At 39.3% G+C, this 15245-nt stretch overlaps 5 non-coding genes across 5 annotated transcripts; all 5 read right to left on the reverse strand.

The window, feature by feature from the left end:
* Nucleotides 1-1427: 1427 nt before the first annotated feature.
* Nucleotides 1428-1500, reverse strand: TRNAR-UCG (transfer RNA arginine (anticodon UCG)). The gene has a single exon. It is a non-coding gene; the product is annotated as a tRNA-Arg (tRNA).
* A 3574-nt stretch (nt 1501-5074) lies between these two features.
* TRNAR-UCG (transfer RNA arginine (anticodon UCG)) lies at nt 5075-5147 on the reverse strand. The gene has a single exon. It is a non-coding gene; the product is annotated as a tRNA-Arg (tRNA).
* Nucleotides 5148-6899: 1752 nt separating this feature from the next.
* Nucleotides 6900-6972, reverse strand: TRNAR-UCG (transfer RNA arginine (anticodon UCG)). Its single transcript has one exon. It is a non-coding gene; the product is annotated as a tRNA-Arg (tRNA).
* A 1752-nt stretch (nt 6973-8724) lies between these two features.
* TRNAR-UCG (transfer RNA arginine (anticodon UCG)) lies at nt 8725-8797 on the reverse strand. The gene has a single exon. It is a non-coding gene; the product is annotated as a tRNA-Arg (tRNA).
* Nucleotides 8798-12372: 3575 nt separating this feature from the next.
* Nucleotides 12373-12445, reverse strand: TRNAR-UCG (transfer RNA arginine (anticodon UCG)). The gene has a single exon. It is a non-coding gene; the product is annotated as a tRNA-Arg (tRNA).
* Nucleotides 12446-15245: the final 2800 nt, after the last annotated feature.

Raw genomic sequence — 15245 nt, forward strand, 5'->3', positions numbered from 1 at the left:
GCATATACAAGTGACATGAACAGGGCCTTGACCTAAGCACGTACCTGAAAGCCTGTCACCACCTCTAGAAATAAAATTCACAGCAGCTCAAAACATTCATTTTGAAAGAGAATATTTCAAGTGAGTCCAAGTTTAATTTCAATAAAGAAAGCTATATAAAATGACACGCTGCACATTTGGGTAACCAGCATGACTCTTTTCAGTGAAGAAGTGGAATGGTTCTGTTGCAATATACTATCACCCTGGCAAGCTGCTACGAGGAAGAGTAAACAATATGATTAGGTTTCAGCAAAAATTTATTAGTTCAGGGTGTGCACCTCAGATAGACTTAAACTTACACACCCTGGTCTGTGAGAGTAGTGCCCTATCCATTGCGGCATTGAGGGTAATCTGCAAGACAGAGTTCCAAAATCATCCTTTCATCTCAGTTCATGGCCACATACAGTATTTCTGCAGTCATTCGTTTCCCTTTTCTGTATTTAATTAAACTGACCATTTTAAACCTCCGGCACCCACCACTTCAATCTTACAGTTTTTGTGCTATCATAGGGCCTTGGAACTTTTGTCAAGTGGACAGATGCAGTCAGAGAACCACATCACAATACATACTCCTTTGCCTGATACCTTTCACAACAAACTGCTCTTGGAAAAAGACGTTAACCGGTCCTTGCTCTCAGACAGACACAGAAAGCCTATCACCACCTCTACGAACATATTTCAATCAAACCAATATATATCATTCAACAATTATGCCTCTGTATCAATGTAACTACAACTAGAGACAGAAAGGAATTTAAAAAACAATCTGCCCATTTGAATAACCAGCAGAGTTTTAAGGACGTACAAATTGGAATGTGACAATTTCAGAGTTCCTCATTCATAAGAAGTCTGTGAGATAGTATCTCAGAAAGATCTCAAGATTATAGCAAAAATGGTTGTAAGGATGATTGATACCACACAAATGCAACTAGGTGCCTCAATCTGCAAGAGACCAGTCCTTGACAGATTACACAATTTGGGCAACAGCAAAGGCTGCAATTGTGTCAATCCTTTATGATTCTTCTCCAGTACTATATTTTTTCTGAGGGACAATTAGCATTATTCCTGGAGAAAATCATGGAGCTTCTACGCATGTATAGTTTCTGCTTTCTGCACTCACACACTCCCTGCACTGCATCTACCCACAGTTCTGTTAAGAATGATTGTGCCGTGTCATATTGTTGCATACGTATTGTATATCCATGGCATTTATGAAGAGGTACCTTGGTATGGCAGAAAGACAGAAAAGTAGCAATGCTGAAGGCATAACGTGACTGATTGTGCAGTTTGCATTGGGCTTTCTTAATGAGTGAGAGTGAAAGGAGTATTGTAAGAGTGTTTTTCCAGTTTGTATGTAAAGATAAGTTGGGTGCTGTGAGAAAAAGACTCAACCATGAAGGGATTCGAACCCTCAATCTTCTGATTCGAAGTCAGACGCCTTATCCATTAGGCCACATGGTCACTGACTGCGATATGTTTGGGTGTTTAGGGTTAGGTGGTATGAATGGATGTGGAACATATCAATTACAGGTGCGCAGGACAGGATCCCATACCCTTCTTCATCTTCTTTCCATCAAAGGAGTTTTTTCAAACAATATCTAGATTATTTCCAAAGTTTCATATCTTATGATGTGCCTTTTTGCCGTTAATCCTCCTTTCTTCTTTTATTGAATACTCTGTTTTATGCTGCAATGGTATTTTTGGATTATTTGAAAAGAGAATGAAACTGCTTTGACAGTAGTTCAGACTTCCCATTTCTTGACTTGCTAATTTGCTCCCTGAATTAGCATATACAAGTGACATGAACAGGGCCTTGACCTAAGCACATACCTGAAAGCCTGTCACCACCTCTAGAAATAAAATTCACAGCAGCTCAAAACATTCATTTTGAAAGAGAATATTTCAAGTGAGTCCAAGTTTAATTTCAATAAAGAAAGCTATATAAAATGACACGCTGCACATTTGGGTAACCAGCATGACTCTTTTCAGTGAAGAAGTGGAATGGTTCTGTTGCAATATACTATCACCCTGGCAAGCTGCTACGAGGAAGAGTAAACAATATGATTAGGTTTCAGCAAAAATGTATTAGTTCAAGGTGTGCACCTCAGATAGACTTAAACTTACACACCCTGGTCTGTGAGAGTAGTGCCCTATCCATTGCGGCATTGAGGGTAATGTGCAAGACAGAGTTCCAAAATCATCCTTTCATCTCAGTTCATGGCCACATACAGTATTTCTGCAGTCATTCGTTTCCCTTTTCTGTATTTAATTAAACTGACCATTTTAAACCTCCGGCACCCACCACTTCAATCTTACAGTTTTTGTGCTATCATAGGGCCTTGGAACTTTTGTCAAGTGGACAGATGCAGTCAGAGAACCACATCACAATACATACTCCTTTGCCTGATACCTTTCACAACAAACTGCTCTTGGAAAAAGACGTTAACCGGTCCTTGCTCTCAGACAGACACAGAAAGCCTATCACCACCTCTACGAACATATTTAAATCAAACCAATATATATCATTCAACAATTATGCCTCTGTATGAATGTAACTACAACTAGAGACAGAAAGGAATTTAAAAAACAATCTGCCCATTTGAATAACCAGCAGAGTTTTAAGGACGTACAAATTGGAATGTGACAATTTCAGAGTTCCTCATTCATAAGAAGTCTGTGAGATAGTATCTCAGAAAGATCTCAAGATTATAGCAAAAATGGTTGTAAGGGTGATTGATACCACACAAATGCAACTAGGTCCTCAATCTGCAAGAGACCAGTCCTTGACAGATTACACAATTTGGGCAACAGCAAAGGCTGCAATTGTGTCAATCCTTTATGATTCTTCTCCAGTACTATATTTTTTCTGAGGGACAATTAGCATTATTCCTGGAGAAAATCATGGAGCTTCTACGCATGTATAGTTTCTGCTTTCTGCACTCACACACTCCCTGCACTGCATCTACCCACAGTTCTGTTAAGAATGATTGTGCCGTGTCATATTGTTGCATACGTATTGCATATCCATGGCATTTATGAAGAGGTACCTTGGTATGGCAGAAAGACAGAAAAGTAGCAATGCTGAAGGCATAACGTGACTGATTGTGCAGTTTGCATTGGGCTTTCTTAATGAGTGAGAGTGAAAGGAATATTGTAAGAGTGTGTTTCCAGTTTGTATGTAAAGATAAGTTGGGTGCTGTGAGAAAAAGACTCAACCATGAAGGGACTCGAACCCTCAATGTTTTGATCCAAAGTCAGACGCCTTATCCATTAGGCCACATGGTCACTGACTGTAATATGTTTGGGTGTTTAGGGTTAGGTGGTATGAATAGATGTGGAACATATCAATTACAGGTGCGCAGGACAGGATCCCATACCGTTCTTCATCTTCTTTCCATCAAAGGAGTTTTTTCAAACAATATCTAGATAATTTCCAAAGTTTCATATCTTATGATGTGCTTTTTTGCCGTTAATCCTCCTTTCTTCTTTTATTGAATACTCTGTTTTATGCTGCAATGGTATTTTTGGATTATTTGAAAAGAGAATGAAACTGCTTTGACAGTAGTTCAGACTTCCCATTTCTTGACTTGCTAATTTGCTCCCTGAATTAGCTTATACAAGTGACATGAACAGGGCCTTGACCTAAGCACGTACCTGAAAGCCTGTCACCACCTCACAGCAAAATTCACAGCAGCTCAAAACTTTCATTTTGAAAGAGAATATTTCAAGTGAGTCCAAGTTTAATTTCAATAAAGAAAGCTGTATAAAATGACACGCTGCACATTTGGGTAACCAGCATGACTCTTTTCAGTGAAGAAGTGGAATGGTTCTGTTGCAATATACTATCACCCTGGCAAGCTGCTACGAGTAAGAGTAAACAATATGATTAGTTTTCAGCAAAAATGTATTAGTTCAGGGTGTGCACATCAGATAGACTTAAACTTACACACCCTGGTCTGTGAGAGTAGTGCCCTATCCATTGCGGCATTGAGGGTAATCTGCAAGACAGAGTTCCAAAATCATCCTTTCATCTCAGTTCATGGCCACATACAGTATTTCTGCAGTCATTCGTTTCACTTTTCTGTCTTTAATTAAACTGACCATTTTAAACCTCCGGCACCCACCACTTCAATCTTACCGTTTTTGTGCTATCATAGGGCCTTGGAACTTTTGGCAAGTGGACAGAAGCAGTCAGAGAACCACATCACAATACATACTCCTTTGCCTGATACCTTTCACAACAAACTGCTCTTGGAAAAAGACGTTAACCGGTCCTTGCTCTCAGACAGACACAGAAAGCCTATCACCACCTCTACGAACATATTTCAATCAAACCAATATATATCATTCAACAATTATGCCTCTGTATCAATATAACTACAACTCGAGACAGAAAGGATTTTAAAAAACAATCTGCCCATGTGAATAACCAGTATAGTTTTAAGGACGTACAAATTGGAATGTGACAATTTCAGAGTTCCTCATTCATAAGAAGTCTGTGAGATAGTATCTCAGAAAGATCTCAAGTTTATAGCAAAAATGGTTGTAAGGGTGATTTTTACCACACAATTGCAACTAGGTGCCTCAATCTGCAAGAGACCAGTCCTTGACAGATTACACAACTGGGGCAACAGCAAAGGCAGCAATTGTGTCAATCCTTTATGATTCTTCTCTAGTACTATACTTTTTCTGAGGGACAATTTGCATTTTTCCTGGAGAAAATCATAGAGCTTCTACCCATGCATAGTTTCTGCTTTCTGCACGCACACACTCCCTGCACTGAATCTACCCACAGTTCTGTTCGGAATGATTGTGCCATGTCATATTGTTGTATACGTATTGCATATCCGTGGCATTTATGAAGAGGTACTTTGGTATGGCAGAAAGACAGAAAAGTAGCAATGCTGAAGGCATAACGTGACTGATTGTGCAGTTTGCATTGGGCTTTCTTAATGAGTGAGAGTGAAAGGAGTATTGTAAGAGTGTTTTTCCAGTTTGTATGTAAAGATAAGTTGGGTGCTGTGAGAAAAAGACTCAACCATGAAGGGACTCGAACCCTCAATCTTCTGATCCGAAGTCGGACGCCTTTTCCATTAGGCCACATGGTCACTGACTGCAATATGTTTGGGTGTTTAGGGTTAGGTGGTATGAATGGATGTGGAACATATGAATTACAGGTGCGCAGGACAGGATCCCATACCGTTCTTCATCTTCTTTCCATCAAAGGAGTTTTTTCAAAGAATATCTAGAAAATGTCCAAAGTTTCATATCTTATGATGTGCTTTTTTGCCGTTAATCCTCCTTTCTTCTTTTATTGAATACTCTGTTTTATGCTGCAATGGTATTTTTGGATTATTTGAAAAGAGAATGAAACTGCTTTGACAGTAGTTCAGACTTCCCATTTCTTGACTTGCTAATTTGCTCCCTGAATTAGCATATACAAGTGACATGAACAGGGCCTTGACCTAAGCACGTACCTGAAAGCCTGTCACCACCTCTAGAAATAAAATTCACAGCAGCTCAAAACATTCATTTTGAAAGAGAATATTTCAAGTGAGTCCAAGTTTAATTTCAATAAAGAAAGCTATATAAAATGACACGCTGCACATTTGGGTAACCAGCATGACTCTTTTCAGTGAAGAAGTGGAATGGTTCTGTTGCAATATACTATCACCCTGGCAAGCTGCTACGAGGAAGAGTAAACAATATGATTAGGTTTCAGCAAAAATTTATTAGTTCAGGGTGTGCACCTCAGATAGACTTAAACTTACACACCCTGGTCTGTGAGAGTAGTGCCCTATCCATTGCGGCATTGAGGGTAATCTGCAAGACAGAGTTCCAAAATCATCCTTTCATCTCAGTTCATGGCCACATACAGTATTTCTGCAGTCATTCGTTTCCCTTTTCTGTATTTAATTAAACTGACCATTTTAAACCTCCGGCACCCACCACTTCAATCTTACAGTTTTTGTGCTATCATAGGGCCTTGGAACTTTTGTCAAGTGGACAGATGCAGTCAGAGAACCACATCACAATACATACTCCTTTGCCTGATACCTTTCACAACAAACTGCTCTTGGAAAAAGACGTTAACCGGTCCTTGCTCTCAGACAGACACAGAAAGCCTATCACCACCTCTACGAACATATTTCAATCAAACCAATATATATCATTCAACAATTATGCCTCTGTATCAATGTAACTACAACTAGAGACAGAAAGGAATTTAAAAAACAATCTGCCCATTTGAATAACCAGCAGAGTTTTAAGGACGTACAAATTGGAATGTGACAATTTCAGAGTTCCTCATTCATAAGAAGTCTGTGAGATAGTATCTCAGAAAGATCTCAAGATTATAGCAAAAATGGTTGTAAGGATGATTGATACCACACAAATGCAACTAGGTGCCTCAATCTGCAAGAGACCAGTCCTTGACAGATTACACAATTTGGGCAACAGCAAAGGCTGCAATTGTGTCAATCCTTTATGATTCTTCTCCAGTACTATATTTTTTCTGAGGGACAATTAGCATTATTCCTGGAGAAAATCATGGAGCTTCTACGCATGTATAGTTTCTGCTTTCTGCACTCACACACTCCCTGCACTGCATCTACCCACAGTTCTGTTAAGAATGATTGTGCCGTGTCATATTGTTGCATACGTATTGTATATCCATGGCATTTATGAAGAGGTACCTTGGTATGGCAGAAAGACAGAAAAGTAGCAATGCTGAAGGCATAACGTGACTGATTGTGCAGTTTGCATTGGGCTTTCTTAATGAGTGAGAGTGAAAGGAGTATTGTAAGAGTGTTTTTCCAGTTTGTATGTAAAGATAAGTTGGGTGCTGTGAGAAAAAGACTCAACCATGAAGGGATTCGAACCCTCAATCTTCTGATTCGAAGTCAGACGCCTTATCCATTAGGCCACATGGTCACAGACTGCAATATGTTTGGGTGTTTAGGGTTAGGTGGTATGAATGGATGTGGAACATATCAATTACAGGTGCGCAGGACAGGATCCCATACCGTTCTTCATCTTCTTTCCATCAAAGGAGTTTTTTCAAACAATATCTAGATTATTTCCAAAGTTTCATATCTTATGATGTGCCTTTTTGCCGTTAATCCTCCTTTCTTCTTTTATTGAATACTCTGTTTTATGCTGCAATGGTATTTTTGGATTATTTGAAAAGAGAATGAAACTGCTTTGACAGTAGTTCAGACTTCCCATTTCTTGACTTGCTAATTTGCTCCCTGAATTAGCATATACAAGTGACATGAACAGGGCCTTGACCTAAGCACGTACCTGAAAGCCTGTCACCACCTCTAGAAATAAAATTCACAGCAGCTCAAAACATTCATTTTGAAAGAGAATATTTCAAGTGAGTCCAAGTTTAATTTCAATAAAGAAAGCTATATAAAATGACACGCTGCACATTTGGGTAACCAGCATGACTCTTTTCAGTGAAGAAGTGGAATGGTTCTGTTGCAATATACTATCACCCTGGCAAGCTGCTACGAGGAAGAGTAAACAATATGATTAGGTTTCAGCAAAAATTTATTAGTTCAGGGTGTGCACCTCAGATAGACTTAAACTTACACACCCTGGTCTGTGAGAGTAGTGCCCTATCCATTGCGGCATTGAGGGTAATCTGCAAGACAGAGTTCCAAAATCATCCTTTCATCTCAGTTCATGGCCACATACAGTATTTCTGCAGTCATTCGTTTCCCTTTTCTGTATTTAATTAAACTGACCATTTTAAACCTCCGGCACCCACCACTTCAATCTTACAGTTTTTGTGCTATCATAGGGCCTTGGAACTTTTGTCAAGTGGACAGATGCAGTCAGAGAACCACATCACAATACATACTCCTTTGCCTGATACCTTTCACAACAAACTGCTCTTGGAAAAAGACGTTAACCGGTCCTTGCTCTCAGACAGACACAGAAAGCCTATCACCACCTCTACGAACATATTTCAATCAAACCAATATATATCATTCAACAATTATGCCTCTGTATCAATGTAACTACAACTAGAGACAGAAAGGAATTTAAAAAACAATCTGCCCATTTGAATAACCAGCAGAGTTTTAAGGACGTACAAATTGGAATGTGACAATTTCAGAGTACCTCATTCATAAGAAGTCTGTGAGATAGTATCTCAGAAAGATCTCAAGATTATAGCAAAAATGGTTGTAAGGATGATTGATACCACACAAATGCAACTAGGTGCCTCAATCTGCAAGAGACCAGTCCTTGACAGATTACACAATTTGGGCAACAGCAAAGGCTGCAATTGTGTCAATCCTTTATGATTCTTCTCCAGTACTATATTTTTTCTGAGGGACAATTAGCATTATTCCTGGAGAAAATCATGTAGCTTCTACGCATGTATAGTTTCTGCTTTCTGCACTCACACACTCCCTGCACTGCATCTACCCACAGTTCTGTTAAGAATGATTGTGCCGTGTCATATTGTTGCATACGTATTGCATATCCATGGCATTTATGAAGAGGTACCTTGGTATGGCAGAAAGACAGAAAAGTAGCAATGCTGAAGGCATAACGTGACTGATTGTGCAGTTTGCATTGGGCTTTCTTAATGAGTGAGAGTGAAAGGAGTATTGTAAGAGTGTGTTTCCAGTTTGTATGTAAAGATAAGTTGGGTGCTGTGAGAAAAAGACTCAACCATGAAGGGCCTCGAACCCTCAATCTTCTGATCCGAAGTCAGACGCCTTATCCATTAGGCCACATGGTCACTGACTGTAATATGTTTGGGTGTTTAGGGTTAGGTGGTATGAATAGATGTGGAACATATCAATTACAGGTGCGCAGGACAGGATCCCATACCGTTCTTCATCTTCTTTCCATCAAAGGAGTTTTTTCAAACAATATCTAGATAATTTCCAAAGTTTCATATCTTATGATGTCCTTTTTTGCCGTTAATCCTCCTTTCTTCTTTTATTGAATACTCTGTTTTATGCTGCAATGGTATTTTTGGATTATTTGAAAAGAGAATGAAACTGCTTTGACAGTAGTTCAGACTTCCCATTTCTTGACTCGCTAATTTGCTCCCTGAATTAGCTTATACAAGTGACATGAACAGGGCCTTGACCGAAGCACGTACCTGAAAGCCTGTCACCACCTCACAGCAAAATTCACAGCAGCTCAAAACATTCATTTTGAAAGAGAATATTTCAAGTGAGTCCAAGTTTAATTTCAATAAAGAAAGCTGTATAAAATGACACGCTGCACATTTGGGTAACCAGCATGACTCTTTTCAGTGAAGAAGTGGAATGGTTCTGTTGCAATATACTATCACCCTGGCAAGCTGCTACGAGGAAGAGTAAACAATATGATTAGGTTTCAGCAAAAATGTATTAGTTCAGGGTGTGCACCTCAGATAGACTTAAACTTACACACCCTGGTCTGTGAGAGTAGTGCCCTATCCATTGCGGCATTGAGGGTAATCTGCAAGACAGAGTTCCAAAATCATCCTTTCATCTCAGTTCATGGCCACATACAGTATTTCTGCAGTCATTCTTTTCCCTTTTCTGTCTTTAATTAAACTGACCATTTTAAACCTCCGGCACCCACCACTTCAATCTTACAGTTTTTGTGCTATCATAGGGCCTTGGAACTTTTGTAAAGTGGACAGAAGCAGTCAGAGAACGACATCACAATACATACTCCTTTGCCTGATACCTTTCACAACAAACTGCTCTTGGAAAAAGACGTTAACCGGTCCTTGCTCTCAGACAGACACAGAAAGCCTATCACCACCTCTACAAACATATTTCAATCAAACCAATATATATCATTCAACAATTATGCCTCTGTATCAATATAACTACAACTAGAGACAGAAAGGAATTTAAAAAACAATCTGCCCATTTGAATAACCAGCAGAGTTTTAAGGACGTACAAATTGGAATGTGACAATTTCAGAGTTCCTCATTCATAAGAAGTCTGTGAGATAGTATCTCAGAAAGATCTCAAGATTATAGCAAAAATGGTTGTAAGGGTGATTGATACCACAAATATGCAACTAGGTGCCTCAATCTGCAAGAGACCAGTCCTTGACAGATTACACAATTTGGGCAACAGCAAAGGCTGCAATTGTGTCAATCCTTTATGATTCTTCTCCAGTACTATATTTTTTCTGAGGGACAATTAGCATTATTCCTGGAGAAAATCATGGAGCTTCTACGCATGCATAGTTTCTGCTTTCTGCACTCACACACTCCCTGCACTGCATCTACCCACAGTTCTGTTAAGAATGATTGTGCCGTGTCATATTGTTGCATACGTATTGCATATCCATGGCATTTATGAAGAGGTACCTTGGTATGGCAGAAAGACAGAAAAGTAGCAATGCTGAAGGCATAACGTGACTGATTGTGCAGTTTGCATTGGGCTTTCTTAATGAGTGAGAGTGAAAGGAGTATTGTAAGAGTTTGTTTCCAGTTTGTATGTAAAGATAAGTTGGGTGCTGTGAGAAAAAGACTCAACCATGAAGGGACTCGAACCCTCAATCTTCTGATCTGAAGTCAGACGCCTTATCCATTAAGCCACATGGTCACTGACTGTAATATGTTTGGGTGTTTAGGGTTAGGTGGTATGAATGGATGTGGAACATGTCAATTACAGGTGCGCAGGACAGGATCCCATACCGTTCTTCATCTTCTTTCCATCAAAGGAGTTTTTTCAAACAATATCTAGATAATTTCCAAAGTTTCATATCTTATGATGTGCTTTTTTGCCGTTAATCCTCCTTTCTTCTTTTACTGAATACTCTGTTTTATGCTGCAATGGTATTTTTGGATTATTTGAAAAGAGAATGAAACTGCTTTGACAGTAGTTCAGACTTCCCATTTCTTGACTTGCTAATTTGCTCCCTGAATTAGCTTATACAAGTGACATGAACAGGGCCTTGACCGAAGCACGTACCTGAAAGCCTGTCACCACCTCTAGAAATAAAATTCACAGCAGCTCAAAACATTCATTTTGAAAGAGAATATTTCAAGTGAGTCCAAGTTTAATTTCAATAAAGAAAGTTGTATAAAATGACACGCTGCACATTTGGGTAACCAGCATGACTCTTTTCAGTGAAGAAGTGGAATGGTTCTGTTGCAATATACTATCACCCTGGCAAGCTGCTACGAGGAAGAGTAAACAATATGATTAGGTTTGAGCAAAAATGTATTAGTTCAGGGTGTGCACTTCAGATAGACTTAAACTTACACACCCTGGTCTGTGAGAGTAGTGCCCTATCCATTGCGGCATTGAGGGTAATCTGCAAGACAGAGTTCCAAAATCATCCTTTCATCTCAGTTCATGGCCACATACAGTATTTCTGCAGTCATTCGTTTCACTTTTCTGTCTTTAATTAAACTGACCATTTTAAACCTCCGGCACCCACCACTTCAATCTTACAGTTTTTGTGCTATCATAGGGCCTTGGAACTTTTGTCAAGTGGACAGAAGCAGTCGGAGAACCACATCACAATACATACTCCTTTGCCTGATACCTTTCACAACAAACTGCTCTTGGAAAAAGACGTTAACCGGTCCTTGCTCTCAGACAGACACAGAAAGCCTATCACCACCTCTACGAACATATTTCAATCAAACCAATATATATCATTCAACAATTATGCCTCTGTATCAATATAACTACAACTAGAGACAGAAAGGAATTTAAAAAACAATCTGCCCATTTGAATAACCAGCAGAGTTTTAAGGACGTACAACTTGGAATGTGACAATTTCAGAGTTCCTCATTCATAAGAAGTCTGTGAGATAGTATCTCAGAAAGATCTCAAGATTATAGCAAAAATGGTTGTAAGGGTGATTGATACCACACAAATGCAACTAGGTGCCTCAATCTGCAAGAGACCAGTCCTTGACAGATTACACAATTTGGGCAACAGCAAAGGCTGCAATTGTGTCAATCCTTTATGATTCTTCTCCAGTACTATATTTTTTCTGAGGGACAATTAGCATTATTCCTGGAGAAAATCATGGAGCTTCTACGCATGCATAGTTTCTGCTTTCTGCACTCACACACTCCCTGCACTGCATCTACCCACAGTTCTGTTAAGAATGATTGTGCTGTGTCATATTGTTGCATACGTATTGCATATCCATGGCATTTATGAAGAGGTACCTTGGTATGGCAGAAAGACAGAAAAGTAGCAATGCTGAAGGCATAACGTGACTGATTGTGCAGTTTGCATTGGGCTTTCTTAATGAGTGAGAGTGAAAGGAGTATTGTAAGAGTGTGTTTCCAGTTTGTATGTAAAGATAAGTTGGGTGCTGTGAGAAAAAGACTCAACCATGAAGGGACTCGAACCCTCAATCTTCTGATCCGAAGTCAGACGCCTTATCCATTAGGCCACATGGTCACTGACTGTAATATGTTTCGGTGTTTAGGGTTAGGTGGTATGAATGGATGTGGAACATATCAATTACAGGTGCGCAGGACAGGATCCCATACCGTTCTTCATCTTCTTTCCATCAAAGGAGTTTTTTCAAACAATATCTAGATAATTTCCAAAGTTTCATATCTTATGATGTTCTTTTTTGCCGTTAATCCTCCTTTCTTCTTTTATTGAATACTCTGTTTTATGCTGCAATGGTATTTTTGGATTATTTGAAAAGAGAATGAAACTGCTTTGACAGTAGTTCAGACTTCCCATTTCTTGACTTGCTAATTTGCTCCCTGAATTAGCTTATACAAGTGACATGAACAGGGCCTTGACCGAAGCACGTATCTGAAAGCCTGTCACCACCTCACAGCAAAATTCACTGCAGCTCAAAACATTCATTTTGAAAGAGAATATTTCAAGTGAGTCCAAGTTTAATTTCAATAAAGAAAGCTGTATAAAATGACACGCTGCACATTTGGGTAACCAGCATGACTCTTTTCAGTGAAGAAGTGGAATGGTTCTGTTGCAATATACTATCACCCTGGCAAGCTGCTACGAGGAAGAGTAAACAATATGATTAGGTTTCAGCAAAAATGTATTAGTTCAGGGTGTGCACCTCAGATAGACTTAAACTTACACACCCTGGTCTGTGAGAGTAGTGCCCTATCCATTGCGGCATTGAGGGTAATGTGCAAGACAGAGTTCCAAAATCATCCTTTCATCTCAGTTCATGGCCACATACAGTATTTCTGCAGTCATTCGTTTCACTTTTCTGTCTTTAATTAAACTGACCATTTTAAACCTCCGGCACCCACCACTTCAATCTTACAGTTTCTGTGCTATCATAGGGCCTTGGAACTTTTGGCAAGTGGACAGAAGCAGTCAGAGAACCACATCACAATACATACTCCTTTGCCTGATACCTTTCACAACAAATTGCTGTTGGAAAAAGACGTTAACCAGTCCTTGCTCTCAGACAGACACCGAAAGCCTATCACCACCTCTACGAACATATTTCAATCAAACCAATATATATCATTCAACAATTATGCCTTGTATCAATATAACTACAACTCGAGACAGAAAGGAATTTAAAAAACAATCTGCCCATTTGAATAACCAGCATAGTTTTAAGGACGTACAAATTGGAATGTGACAATTTCAGAGTTCCTCATTCATAACAAGTCTGTGGGACAGTATCTCAGAAATATCTCAAGTTTATAGCAAAAATGGTTGTAAGGGTGATTTATACCACACAATTGCAACTAGGTGCCTCAATCTGCAAGAGACCAGTCCTTGACAGATTACACAATTTGGGCAACAGCAAAGGCTGCAATTGTGTCAATCCCTTATGATTCTTCTCCAGTACTATATTTTTTCTGAGGGACAATTAGCATTATTCCTGGAGAAAATCATAGAGCTTCTACGCATGCATAGTTTCTGCTTTCTGCACGCACACACTTCCTGCACTGCATCTACCCACAGTTCTGTTAAGAATGATTGTGCTGTGTCATATTGTTGCATACGTATTGCATATCCATGGCATTTAAGAAGAGGTACTTTGGTATGGCAGAAAGACAGAAAAGTAGCAATGCTGAAGGCATAACGTGACTGATTGTGCAGTTTGCATTGGGCTTTCTTAATGAGTGAGAGTGAAAGGAGTATTTTAAGAATGTGTTTCCAGTTTGTATGTAAAGATAAGTTGGGTGCTGTGAGAAAAAGACTCAACCATGAAGGGAGTCGAACCCTCAATCTTCTGATCTGAAGTCAGACGCCTTATCCATTAGGCCACATGGTCACTGCCTGTAATATGTTTGGGTGTTTAGGGTTAGGTGGTATGAATGGATGTGCAACATATCAATTAGAGGTGCGCAGGACAGGATCCCATACCGTTCTTCATCTTCTTTCCATCAAAGGAGTTTTTTCAAACAATATCTAGATAATTTCCAAAGTTTCATATCTTATGATGTGCTTTTTTGCCGTTAATCCTCCTTTCTTCTTTTATTGAATACTCTGTTTTATGCTGCAATGGTATTTTTGGATTCTTTGAAAAGAGAATGAAACTGCTTTGACAGTAGTTCAGACTTCCCATTTCTTGACTTGCTAATTTGCTCCCTGAATTAGCTTATACAAGTGACATGAACAGGGCCTTGACCTAAGCACGTACCTGAAAGCCTGTCACCACCTCACAGCAAAATTCACAGCAGCTCAAAACATTCATTTTGAAAGAGAATATTTCAAGTGAGTCCAAGTTTAATTTCAATAAAGAAAGCTGTATAAAATGACACGCTGCACATTTGGGTAACCAGCATGACTCTTTTCAGTGAAGAAGTGGAATGGTTCTGTTGCAATATACTATCACTCTGGCAAGCTGCTACGAGGAAGAGTAAACAATATGATTAGGTTTCAGCAAAAATGTATTAGTTCAGGGTGTGCACCTCAGATAGACTTAAACTTACACACCCTGGTCTGTGAGAGTAGTGCCCTATCCATTGCGGCATTGAGGGTAATGTGCAAGACAGAGTTCCAAAATCATCCTTTCATCTCATTTCATGGCCACATACAGTATTTCTGCAGTCATTCGTTTCACTTTTCTGTCTTTAATTAAACTGACCATTTTAAACCTCCTGCACCCACCACTTCAATCTTACCGTTTTTGTGCTATCATAGGGCCTTGGAACTTTTGGCAAGTGGACAGAAGCAGTCAGAGAACCACATCACAATACATACTCCTTTGCCTGATACCTTTCACAACAAACTGCTCTTGGAAAAAGAC

The sequence above is a fragment of the Pleurodeles waltl genome, chromosome 4_1, assembly GCF_031143425.1.
Source record: "Pleurodeles waltl isolate 20211129_DDA chromosome 4_1, aPleWal1.hap1.20221129, whole genome shotgun sequence".
In the NCBI taxonomy this organism is placed as follows: Eukaryota; Metazoa; Chordata; class Amphibia; order Caudata; family Salamandridae; genus Pleurodeles; species Pleurodeles waltl.